Raw genomic sequence first — 13,985 nt, 5'->3', positions numbered from 1 at the left:
AGTGCTTATTAAACAAAAGATTGAATCATCAGACTGAGAAATGATGCCCAAAAACGATCTTTTCTGAAATGGGCGCTTTGCTCAGCAATCCGTTTCAATTTTCCAAACAGCGTAAACATGAAGGAGACTTTATATGCCGTGGGCCTCAAAACACAGCAACCCATTACCCACAACCCAGTGCAGGTCACGTCCATGGGACCATGTTGAGGGAAATGGAGTTATGAAGTAAGTATTGGAAGAATTTCTCTTCAACCACAATCACGGTTACATTCTTAAAGGAAATCCAAAAAGGAATTCAGAATATGCCTGTATCTTTCTTCAAACAGTGTATCTGGCTCTATTATCAGTTCAAGTTTTTTCTTCCTCACTCCTACACACAAAAGTTTGCATATCTTTGTGGAATATTTCCAATGGCTTTTGTACTACCATAAAAACTAAAATATAAAATGACTGTGGGTATCCATTCAGTCAGTGCTGCATTCATGTATCTTTAATCTAAGTATGACTCTTTGCCTAAACTATTGATAAACCACTTAAACCACAAAAGAATCACAAGAGACAGGTTCTTGTTTCCTACTTGGACAAAAATATGCAACAAAGGCACTCACACACACACACACACACACACACACACACACACACACACACACACACACAGACACCTCATATGGAGAGATAAACATAAAAACTGGTGTTGTAACACCAGCATGGGGATATCTGGCCTTTTTTTTCAAAAGAGAGATTAATAAAGTGCAATAGTTATTTTAACAGTGTTTTTTTCTCATTTCAGTATAAACTGTGAAAACACACACTTGGACAAACATTGAGAAGCACACAATGGAAAGATAACACTCTAACACTCAGCAACACTAACATTAACATAAATGAATAGATGCCTTTTTAGATGACTTACTGTTCCAAGCACAATTTGTTAGTAAGGCCAACCTTAGGCCAGTGAGGAAGATATGGTTAAGAATATATCTGAAGAACAAACACATAATACTCTGCCTAAAGTCACAGATAACACGTTGCTAGAGCCAATCTCCATAAAACAGCTGTATTTTTCTATACCTATTTTTCTGACAATAAGTGGGGCTTGAAAAGAAGGAGGTGAAACCTGACATTATTCGTAAAAACTATTATTGGTAAATATTATGAAGATTACAGGAAAACAATGATTTTGTCAATGAAATGATATGATGAATTGTTTACTATGACCTGACATGACCTAACAAGATAAAAAGCTGAATTCTGATTTCAGATTAACTGGCATATAGTCACTGTGCCAATAACCATCACAGAACATCTATTCTGTCTATTCTAACTTTAGTCCACCAAGATACAAATAACGTAAATCTCCTCAAAATTCATAGTAGGTGGTAAAGCCAAGAATTTATATTATGGTATAATAAAAAAAATGACAGTTTTGGTAAATATCTCTGTATATCTATTTTTATCTCTAATAAAAGTGGAATGGTATAAATAATACATGCATGACTAATATGTAATAATATATAAATCACTAATATATAGATGGACTTATGATCATATTGCTTTCTGCAGGTCTAGCAAAAACTGCTAAATATTGTTTCACATTTTAATTTCAACAAGGCTGAAATTGTTTTTTTTTTTTTTCTTTTTTCTTTTTTTTTATTCAGCAGCTTTTTGTTCTAATGGAGTAACATTTAAGGTACGAGGAGGTCCTTAACGTCCAAGTGTGTAATTGTGTACCTTAAAGTCTCTACAGTTTTGTTTCTAACAGTTGCTAATTCCCAAATTTAACTCACCTGATTCGGTTCATCACGCCTTCAGGATCATTTGAATGCTCAAATCAGATGCATTAGATGTGACTCAAGATGCAATAAAACTCTTGAAAACCTAAAACGTCCAAAACAATATGTGACTTACTGTCAGAATGTTTTGTCTAGAACATAAATTTTGATACACATACTACACAGTTGGTTCATGATCTAACCATGTATATAGTATATAGTATAGTGTAGTATAGTATAGTGTATAATTACACATATACCCACAGTGCAACGCAGATTTGCTCATAGCTAATGGACAGGTTTAGTATATGAGGACAAAATACAGTAAAGATATATTAAGTAGTGTAATACGGACACAGTCATGCATATGGTGCATATAGGTTACACTTAACTGCATAATTGGCTTGACGTGGGCTATTAACACTAAGTGCACAGGATTTTAGTGTCTTCTCTATATTTTATGTGATGATTATGATGATCAATACACATGATTTGTAAGTCGCCAACCATCGATTGGATAGAGGGACGGTCGACCTTTGCTGAAGGAGCTTTCGGACGATCGGCATGACTATAGTAGGACGCAGAGTCAGAGACAGGGGGTTTTCCAAGGTAACTCAAAACAATTTCAATAAAAAGAAAGTAGGACAGTGACCATGCGTGATGGACGTGTCTGGTAGAAACTTGTTCATCAAATTAATCCAGTCTGTTTGCTGTACAAGAAAAGTCTACAAGATGAAAGAAGCACATTTAGAGATTGATGGTCAGATACTGATGTAGCTGTCTGAAGTTAATGTACTTTATATGTTATTTCAATGTAAATAAGCAAACAAAGTGTTCCTCAGTAGAAGGATGGTTGCTTGCTTGTTTTACTTGGAAGAAAACAAGGATGATGTTGGCTTCCAAATGAGGGTGGGGCTCTTGTGCTTCAACGTATCAAAATGACTTTGATTTTGAAGGAAGAGAAAGAAAAAAAACAACAACCATTCACAGAAGACAGACGCACCACACACACACAAGAAAACTGACACACTATCAAAGTCTCCAGAGAACTAACATAGTTTACCATCACTGTGAAGTAATCCCTCTGGCATTAAAACACACGCACACATGCACACACACACACACACACACACACACACAGCCCCACTCTCCTTACACATGCACATCTTTAATAAAGAGAAGCACCACATCACAAATCACTTGGTAACATTAAAAAGAGGCCTTTGTGTGGTTTACTAAGCTATGCTGCTTGAGGCATGATTAATAAGGCTGTCTGTCAGAATAATTAATATTCAATGAACTCAGTGTGGGCCTGTGTGACTTTAGGGGGGGGATAGGCCTGAACAAGGAAGCCCTCTGGAAAATTCCTGCACATCACACACATCCACTCACTCGCACATCTGCCGAATGTTTCACCATGTTACACAGGTTGGGTTTTTGAGTGACACCCTCGGACTGACACCTCCATGTACTCAACCAATCTGAGTCAGGTAAAAAATAGATACTTACATAGATGGACAGAGAGATAAGAGCAAGAGATGGCAGTGGAGGGAAAAGGCAGCTTCTCCCTCTATTTTGGCAATAAGATGCTGTGATATGTGATCTGTGTTCGCTGCATGAGAAACGGTGTTGGAACAGCATGAGGATATTTGGCTTTTTTTCAGAGCTATTGTGTTGCATTTTAAATCACTCAGAGGAAAAACATGTCACTGTTGCTATTGGCATCTATTTATTTATTTACTGTTATCGGATCATGTTGTTGATGTATTAGTGTGATATTTGCTCTCTCCTCTTTTCTACATTTATCATTCTGCTTGACTTTTACTTTTACATTTGTATGTGCTCTCTCCCTTTTGTGTTCTTGCTTCCTCCCATTCTCTCATATCAGCTACTTTATCAGTGAAACTATAAGTATACTGTGATCAATAGAGAGCATCAGAGAGAGAGAGAGAGAGGAAGAGAGAGTGAGTGACCTCTTCATTAGTGATCGCAGTTAATCTCAGTCTCTGTTAAATATTCTAGGAGTTCTCTGCTCGATCGAGGGGCTGATTTGAGATCGAAACTTCTGAGCATTCCAAAAACAACTGCTGATATGCACCACACAAGCCCTAACTTGTGTTATATATTGTGTTAGATATTTGTATTCACCAAATGTAATATAAGAAGATGTCCCTAAAATGTGTTATTTTAATGTATTTGAGCCTCAGTTGCATTTATTACTGAGAATAAATGAACCTATGCAGGCTAGCTAGCTGCAAGTTCTTGAAAAGAATATTCAGACCACACCAGATGGTACCTTAAAGCCAGTATTGCTGAGCATACATCGAAATAAGCCATTCTGAGTGGCTTAAAGTCTTGATCACTCCAATGTTCATTTATAAGAGATATCTTCATTTTAAAGATGGTTAAACACTGTTTCTCTTGCTTTCCTGCATCATTCACTGCTGATCAAACAGAGCCAGCAACCTGTTTAGGGTTGTCAGATTTGGCAAAATTTCATGACCTTTTTAAAAAAGCTAAATAAATCAACAGGTGTTATGAAACATAATAATATTAATAGCAAATAACAGTAATATTAATAAGAAGAAGAACCGAAGCAAAAAAAATAATATGGGATAGAATATTCTAAAATATTATAAAATAAAGATAGTTTGGCCCTAACTGGAAATATATTTTACAAAATACTGCACATGTATAATAAAATACTATATAGTGCATAATACATTATTAGTTTTAGCATTAGCATTTTTATTTCTTTTCCATATGGATTGGAAAAAAATACACTTTACACAGCTCTACAATCTAATAGCAGATGCTCGGCGTATCTGTGGTTGGCATACGCCAAGCCGCAGTCATAATCTCAGACAAGTTCATGTTATTTTTTTCTTTTGATCTATGAAAACATATAATTACAGTCACTTTACCGCATAGAGCCAAAATGTCAAAATGCTGATTCACAAGGTAAACAACACTGCTCTCTTTGCAATTTTAAGATTACAATTTTAGAGCACAGAGGTCAGGACGTCTTACACACACATTATTGTAAATGCCTACAACCAAACCTTCCTCATGGGGACCAGTCAATGTGCACACAACTCCAAACTTTTCATGCTTTCCTATTGTCATGGGGATACTGGGTCTTCACAAAGACACATACACACACACACACACACACGCACACACACACTACACTATCACCAATGTTTCAACGTGTCAACAGTTTCAAGTTGCAGCCCGCTCTGACATTAGCCAGACTGATTTCTGTCTGTAGGGTGGGTCAAAGTTTGAGCGAATTCCTACACAGCCGTGTTTATGCGTAAACTCTGTCAAAAGTTCATAAACAAGACAAAAGACACCTTACACCTCGGAGAGAAGTCAAGCTCCAGCGGACACACACCAGGCAATTACAGCCAACCGACGTGCTCGGAGCGATTCTACTGAGGAGGGTTGCGGTGAGCAGGGCAGGAGTGGAGGCGCTGGAGTTTTTGTGGAATCAACACTTATATTCATCCTTCACTCGCTGTGTTCCATCCCTCTATCCCCCACCATCACTCGCCTCAATTCCACTACTACACAATCTGCCAATCATTCATGTGGTTCAGTTAGCACTTATGCTGGAAAAACAGCTTCAACATTCTTCCTCTTTCTGTTTCTCGCACTCTCTCTCTCTCTCTCTCTCTCTCTCTCTCTCTCTCTCTCTCTCTTTCTGTTTCTAACCCTCTCATTAAGTAAAACACTGTCTCTCGTTTGTTTGTGTTTGATTGCAGCTGGATGTTGTGTCTCTCTTGTGAGTATGTGTATATTAAACCGGTTGCAGTGTGGTATAATCAGACGCTTAAACCACACTCAGGGCAGACAGGCCTAGCAGAGCAGCCACAGGAAATTGTTCCAGTTAGTGTGATTACCCAGCAACCAAGGGAGAGGAGGACATGTGGGTGCGTCTGTCTGCAGACCTACAGAGGCTCACTGTGAGATATGCAATGCCTTAGCGTGATACACAAACATATGATAAACGTTGTTCTCATACAGCTCAACTCTTATTAGTATTATCAAGCTCTGAAATCTGCACAAAGAAACAGCATTAAATCATTATTAAACTGTAAGTATATATGAAGGGCTACACTTAATAGTACTTCGCTTTATAGTAGTTACTGAATAAAATTAATGAAAGATTAATAAACAAACAATAATTCGGGATAATAGAGGTAGATACTACACTATTAAGAACTACACTAATAAAGAACCCTACACTAGGTTCTCTGGAGAGATGCTATAGAAGAACCAGTTTTAATGGACAGTTCTTTAAGGAATACTTTAAGTACATGAAATGTAAAAGTGTAAAGCACCTTTTTAAAGTTGCACTGAACTTATTTTTGGCACAAATATTGCCAAGAGTAAGGAAACTGAAAAGCAAAGCTGTGTCGAAATGTGTGGAGGAGTATGTGCAACAAAACAAAAATACTGCAATTTATTCACATAGTTTCATTTAGGTCGTTTTAATTGTGTTTTCTTAATGCAGAAATGCAGTGTCAGGAGCTTCATTAAGTAAAATGAACAAGACTTAAAGCTATGGTTTTGACCAGTGTTCACTTGCATGTTTGCTGAGCCAAGTAGCCTATTGTGCTTGCAGCAACATCCGATTCTTATAATTGATTGGTAACTGCCCTGACAGCACATTTTTTACCTTAGTGTAACTGTTCACACAGTGTACGTATGGTGAGTGCTTTACTGATAACATCTGTCTCATTTTTAACTGGGGTTGCCAGAAGAGTGGCCGTATTTCATGCTAGGGTGCCACCTCTTAGCTACACCCTTGCTCCATATAATGTTAAGGTTCTGTACCAACTAAAGGTTTATTCCTAGAAGTGCACATGCAAACCAAGACCCATTTAGGAAGCCTTGGAAGAGCATTTACCATTTACAGCAGTGTTTCCCAAATGGCTGCCCTGCACATTTTGATTTGCTTTCCTGTGATCCAACTGATCATGTGATTAACAAACCCTCATTCAGTTAAAGTGGGGGTGTTAAAATAGGTCTAAATATGCAGGTTTGAGGTACTGCAGAACAAGTGCCAGGAACCAGAACAGTAAGATCATGAGAAAAAAAACTAAAAAAAAACAAAACAAACAAAAAAAAAAAAACATACATTGCTTATTGAACAAGCATATCATATGTCCCAATCAGGTCCTGTACACCAGAATGCAGGTTGCTGCTCTCATCTCTAGTCCCATGATTTTAATGGGCAAAGACACACAATAGCAGCAGCTGTAGAAATAATTAAAGATAGCACAGAGTAATCCATTCAGCCTAGCGCTTGCTTACACCACTCATTTACTTTACTCTAATGACTTGGGGAAGAGCAATAAAAAAGAAGGACGCAATAAAGAGCGAGGCGCAAAGCGGCGGGCAATATTGTTCAGGAATTAAACGCCCCAAATATCTTCGGGAAATAAGATTGTTTTGCTGTGGATGGGGCCTAATTGACTCAGTCACGGTGGTTTGACGGGAAAGGTTTTCATGTTTTAAGAGGCTTGGTTCCACTCACTTCTCGCAACCACAGTGATCATGGCTGCTGAAGACTCTCTCTCTCTCTCTCTCTCTCTCTCTCTCTCTCTCTTTCTCTCTCTCTCTCTGGCAAGAGCGAATATATAAGCACCAAAGCTTTCACACACAGATGAAGGCACGTTAAGACGTTTAAATACGCCGTTTATTTTTTCTGTGAATTTCTACACCCAGTGTCTCTCAGTTGGGTTATAAGTGCCCCAGGGTAATGATATATGAAAACCTTTTATATCAACCAACTGTTCATTCGTGATTAATGCAATGATTTATTGTGACCACATTAAACACACTTTTCAGCCCACGATTCGATTCGGCTCACAATGCTTGATTCGTGTTTCTGTATTCTCACATACTCAGACCAGTTCTAGGTCTGCCGCAGTGAGTTGTTGATTGGTGCTGACTGTTTCTAAACTTTGGTGTTCAAACAATGTAGTTGCATCAGATGGCATAACTAATGGAATCTCCATTCTCGACGATGCACGCTGTCAAAGATTTGCGCTGTGATATCACATTGACACAATGCACTGATACATCCCAATTCTTTAACGCTTTCAGGTCAAACTCTATTGCTGATGTTTTTATCTATACTTTTCTGTTACGTTTTATGAATGCTGCAGCATATATGTCACAAACTATCAATTAGAAAAAGAAAACATGAATATTTGAATTAAACTATCAGTCCTACTAATGGACTGGTGACCTGTCCAGGGTGTGTCCTGCCTTCCGCCTGATGACAGCTGGGATAGACTCCAGCACCCCCACAACCCTGAAGGAGAAGTGGCTTAGAAGATGTGTGTGTGTGTGTGTGTGTGTGTGTGTGTGTGTGTGTGTGTGTGTCTGTGTGTCAGTCCCACTATATTGTATATAGTATATAATTAAAATAATGAACAATATATCGCTTACCAATCCCTATTCTGTTTTGAATATACTTGTGGGGTCACTAAAAAAAAAAAAAACAAACATGGTGCATCCAACAAGAATAGAAGAGCTACAGATACATGGCAGCACACAATTCTACTCGCTAAAACACACTAAATGATTTTTCTTTTGCCAACTATAATGTGCACACGATGTAACTCATCCAGTGGCACATGTAAACGGGCAGGGTTTTTTCGGTTCATGTTGTTAAACTTTGAAAAGTTTGGTCACATTCGCACATCTCATTAATAGAAACGGTCCTTTAAAGAACCATCCACTGAGAGGTTCTTTCAGGAACCAAAAGAACCCTTTTTGGAACATTTTCTTTTAAGCGTCCAAGCATAAAAGAGAAATGACACAGTAATAACCTGCTTTTAGTCTCCAAGCCTGGTGAGACATAGAACTGTACCATTTTCCTGCCTCCAGCAAACCCAGTTCAGCTCATATTCAACTCACTAATTAGCGAAAAGTGGAGTCACATGTGTTAAAACAGGAAAAGTCAGAACTAAAGTGTACAGTGCTGTGGCTTTCCAGGATATGACTTGGCTATTTTTGTAATAATGTATATTAACTGAAATGTTACACTGTGCTTGTCAAGAGGAACTGACACTGCATCCTCTCTCGCCATAGCTCTGCTTCTGAAAGAAGACACTGCACGATATTTGCACACAAATGGCCTGTGTTATATAACAGCTGAATTGATGGCTTGTCCTTCAGTTTATCCAGATAAAAGATGAGTCACTTAGTATCAGTTACAGAGTCACGCCTGCAGCTAGGCTTGACTGAGTAATCCCCCTTAACCCTCACTCCCTTCACCCACACAAACACAATAACTCTGAGTTATAGATATGGCCGTGTGTATTCAGCACGCCGAATCTCAGGTGTCTCCATGTGTGTATGCATGCATGTATGTGTGTATTACCTCGTCAACAGGTGTGTTTCATGGACAGGTGTGTGCTATGTAGCTTTGATGGCAATAGGTGGCACTAGTTAGAGTGTCTGGACAGACTGACTCCAGAGAGATTGAAAGGAAAGCCATATTATAGGAAAAAAAAGGAACAATAGGGACTGTCACAAAGCACATAATGAGCAATTGGTCTCATAGTCAGTATTTCCTTCATCGAGATCATTAAACCATGGCCTTGATGATGTTTCATTCTAAAGCTCAGCACAACCTGAACCCTGTATGCTTTAAACTATTTTCAGGCATGCTTTTTTAATGAGTCTTAAATTGCCACGAGTGTTACTTTCGGTTTATTTATGACATATTGAGTACAAGTCCACTAACTCTCCAGTGTCCCTTCTACCACCCCCTACACACGCAGGCGAAATTTAACTTTGCTTACTCTCCTCTGGAACTTTCATTACGTAAAAAAGGTATAAAAATACAAACTCAGCTCTGTGAATTTATGACTCCTTGTGAGTTGCCATTAAAAATATGAGCGTTTTCAGTCTGCGTGCTGAAACTGGAGTAAGAAAACAGACCAGACCGCAGAGTTTACTCTGCCACACCACAACAGCATTGAGCTCTTAGCAATATCACTCTGTCTCTCACACACACACACACACACACACACACACACACACACACACACACACACACACACAGGAACTTTATAACAGCAGAGAGCTCTTATAGACACTGAACACACTGAGTCCTAAATACACCAAAAACTCCAAGAAAGTGGAGAAATGTCATCAATTATGTTTTAAATACCTTTCCACTACACTCATACATACATAAACAAACTCACAGAAGAACAGTTATAAACGCAGCACCCCATCATACTACCACCCCCAAGTTCTTGGCCGCTTCGTTACTTTTGGACTCAAGTTCATGTTACACTATCTTACCACAATAATTCCATTGCAAACAATAACAGTTTTAGATAATATCAAATGCAGCCATTTATTCATCTGTCCATTTATCATTTGCATCTCTTAGTTTTCATGTAACTTTAGTTGATTTATTTACTTTATTTAATTTTACATACGGAAATTTTACATAAGCCTTCTGCAGTTCACTTTAAACTTGTTTGATACAATTGCAGTTTTCTCTGAACTTTTGAACGTGATGTTGTCAAACTATCATTTTAACCAATTAATTTGAATCATCACACCATATACGATAAAAGACATAGGAGGATCTTTTGGACAATCAGCTCTCACTTTATTGGTTGCCTGAGCCATGAGCTTTGAAAAGAATAGACAGCCATTTCTGAGTATCCATCATTCTACATATATCATTATATGAGTATCCATATGAGACAGTGAATGGATATTCAGATAACCATTTGAGTAACATGTTTGAGACTGCCCTGTCAGATGAGCTAATGGTAAATTTACATTTAACTGGAGCAGCAATAAATGTCTTATTGTCCCCTACACAGGTTTTTGTTCTTTTTAGTTGATGATGTGCCAATGTGTCAGTTTGTTGAGGTAACACAGTGAACAGAGTGTTTTTTATTTATTTTTAAATTTATTCTAGCTAACAGCAGTTGTGAGCTTCTCAGTCCTTATCAATTCGTCCTTGGCAACACACTCAGAAGTGATTTCAGTATTCAAGTACAGGCACCTCGAACATCCCTAATCTACCATGATTTTGCTAATTATTGGAATAATCGAATGTGCTGCACGTGAATTTAATTAGTTTTGAACTGTGTAGCCAAGTGTGTCAAGTTGCACAGAAACAATTACATGCAGTCTGCAACCTGCAGCTAGTTGCATGAAAGGTTCACCATGCAGAGACAGTTTAAGGTTTATAAAACACTGCCCTCATTTACACTCCTTTCCTCTAATCCCTCATTCTTCCCCTATTTTCTATCCTTGCTCCAAAGTGATAGCTGCTTTTCCGGGAGGAGAGCTGTTCGTCTCCACAGCAGATAATCTGCAGCTTCAGCTCGCTCAGAGAGAACAGTTTCATGTAGCTACATGATGACTCAGCTCTGTAATTCTGTCATTAAGAGCTAATGCGCCCAGCGTCTGCACTTCACACACACACACACACACACACACACAGATCCAGTGCTGCTATGGCACTAAGGGCAGACGGAGGGCAGACTGGTGCCAGCTTCCACAGAAAAGGATACTTTTTGACACTGTGGGTATAACTGGCACTGGGGCATAGCCAGTCAAGTGACAGTTAAAGGCACAGTATACAACTTCAATCAAATACACATTTTGTTAGAGAGATGGCCAAGAAACAGTGAGGCATTTCAATCGTGGAGACATTTTAACGTGGCTTCTTATTTGCATTTTTCACTTCCAACTTCAGTGATGCAGCACTTCCATTCTGGCATCTCAGGAGCCTGAATGTAACAACTGTATCATTTAAAGTGTAAAAAGAAAATTCGAAAAAGAAATCGGGGCACCAGAAATATAAGACAGAATGGGAAAATTTGAACAAGAAGCTTGTTTCATATATCAATTATAGTTGGTCCATTCTTGATGAAATTTCATGGAGTCAAGAGTGTCTGGCAAAAACAAAAATTGAGAAACAAGGTTGTTATGACCAAATGTTTGCACGCTGAGCACAGTGACATCATTTGAAATGACTGGTAATTTGAAATGGTTTGGATATCTCACATCAAATATAATGTGTTTTGAGAAACAAATGACAAGTGGATAAATTATATTGACAATGCACTTCCTATAATATAGAAAAAGGATGACGGTACACTAAAAAAACAAACTTTTCAGACTGTTTAAATGTGGTCCTGTAATATTTTCACAATACATACCTCCCAAATTGAAGCTAGACACTGAAACTAGCAGGATGTAATTACAGCAGAGTTTGGTGTTCTGATTTAGCCTACAACTCTACATCAGCTGGACAGATAAACTTGCTTGCATTTTAACAAAACTTCCCCAAAGTGGATAGGAGTTACTGAGAGAATGATCTGTAATGTGAATGATTGAGTGAAACACAGTTTTTTAAAAATATATTTCAAAAGCATTGTCCAAAAATAAGCAAGAAAATATCCTTTAAAATACCTTTTCTAAAAGTTCCTTTCTTTCTTAACATTATATTTTGGCAGCTGCAGCACCCACACCTTATGTGGTTTTTGACATTGTATGCCACAGTGCTTTCTCTGTATGTCCACTTTTTGTGGATGACGTACAGTGTCAGAAATCAAATAAGACTAAGATTATTTTACTTAATGCCAACAACAACTTCTGAACAGCGTTTTAGCTCCAACTGAAAGAAGCAAACTCTGGACGCCCAACATGGTTTCTTGGTTGACTGACTAAACTTGGGGAAATTCTATCTTTCACCATCCTGTTGTTTTAACAGAGTAAAAGAAAAAAGACTCCAAAGAGAAAATACTTACTACATATATCTATCTTATCCTATATACTCCGATTTCTCCAACGTAATTAATACATATTAAAGAGTTTAGCATATGTCATTCAATATCAAAGCCGTGACTTCTAATTAATAAGTCACCGGGTGTGTTTGCACAAGCTGTGAAATCTTACACATGCTAATATTTTTACTGAAACAGGGAACAGGACCCTGGGCTGAAACTGATGTCCATCAGCTGTTCGTTTTCAATGTCGTAATAAATCAAAAATTATGGTGTGTGTGTGTGTGTGTGTGTGTGTGTGTGTGTGTGTGTGTGCGCGTGTGTTTATGCTTGACTGGGAGGAAGTTAAAGCTAACTACGTGACTCTGGGGAGCTCTCAGCATGAGCCCACAGATTCATCGTCTCTGTGGTAGACTAATCTGGCAATATGTAGAAAACATGAGAGTGTATTAAAAGTTATGTGTGTTCTGCACTGGTTAGACAAGGAATATTGAAAAACATTTACCTCCTCAGGGGAAAAAAGAAACCACTTTAAATCATAAGACTAGAGTAAAGGCTGTGCCTTTTTTCCTTGAAAAAAAAAAGAGTAAGAATATACTAGAGAGACAGATCAAACATGCCCAAGCTTGGGTCACACCTGTCTCTCTTAGCACATAACAAACTCACATAATTAAAACAATTTGGACTTAAACTTCAGTTCCCAAGACACTCATCATGAAGTAATACCCTTTGGGCTACAGACAGAGAAAGAGTGAAAGAGAGAGCAAGAGTTGTTAGCCTTGTGTGTCAGACACACAGTAAGCATATAGGAAAGATATATGTTTTCACACTATATGTGCTATGCATTGCATGTGTTTATGTTCCGAAAGGATTTAGCTAACATGAGCTTGTCAGTAATTTAAACTTGTGTGGAGGATCAGGTTCAAGACACAATCCAATACATGCTAATATGCGCACGCACATACACACAAAAATATAGACACACACCCACACACCTGTTGTTTGGCCGTGTTAGAACGACTTTTATGAATGAGTCATGACAAATCGTCTGACTGATTGATTATCAACTTGACTGATGGGTGAATCTCACCTGTTTACCTGCAGGGGAAGCTGCTTATTTCAAGCCTAGCAGCAGGGCTTGTTTCCTGCGTCACGTCCACCTGCAGCCCTGAGGAAGACGCCCTGCCACTTGGAGCCCTCAGTTAACCTCACAGAGAACATGTCATCTCAACCTTCACAGAAATATATGAAAAACATGAGCATATTTAATCTTTTAATCAGTAGTCCAAATGACATCTCCAAGCCCCTCCCACAAATGGCCCTGAACTGCAAATCACTTACCTGATCACAACCATAGGTTACTTTTGATGGGAAGCCACCTAACTTGCTTTGCAAACTTCCCATAGAAGGTCTAATACATCTGGGT

This window comes from Pygocentrus nattereri, chromosome 25, assembly GCF_015220715.1.
Source record: "Pygocentrus nattereri isolate fPygNat1 chromosome 25, fPygNat1.pri, whole genome shotgun sequence".
NCBI classification, from domain to species: Eukaryota; Metazoa; Chordata; class Actinopteri; order Characiformes; family Serrasalmidae; genus Pygocentrus; species Pygocentrus nattereri.
This window is presented reverse-complemented; position numbering follows the sequence as displayed.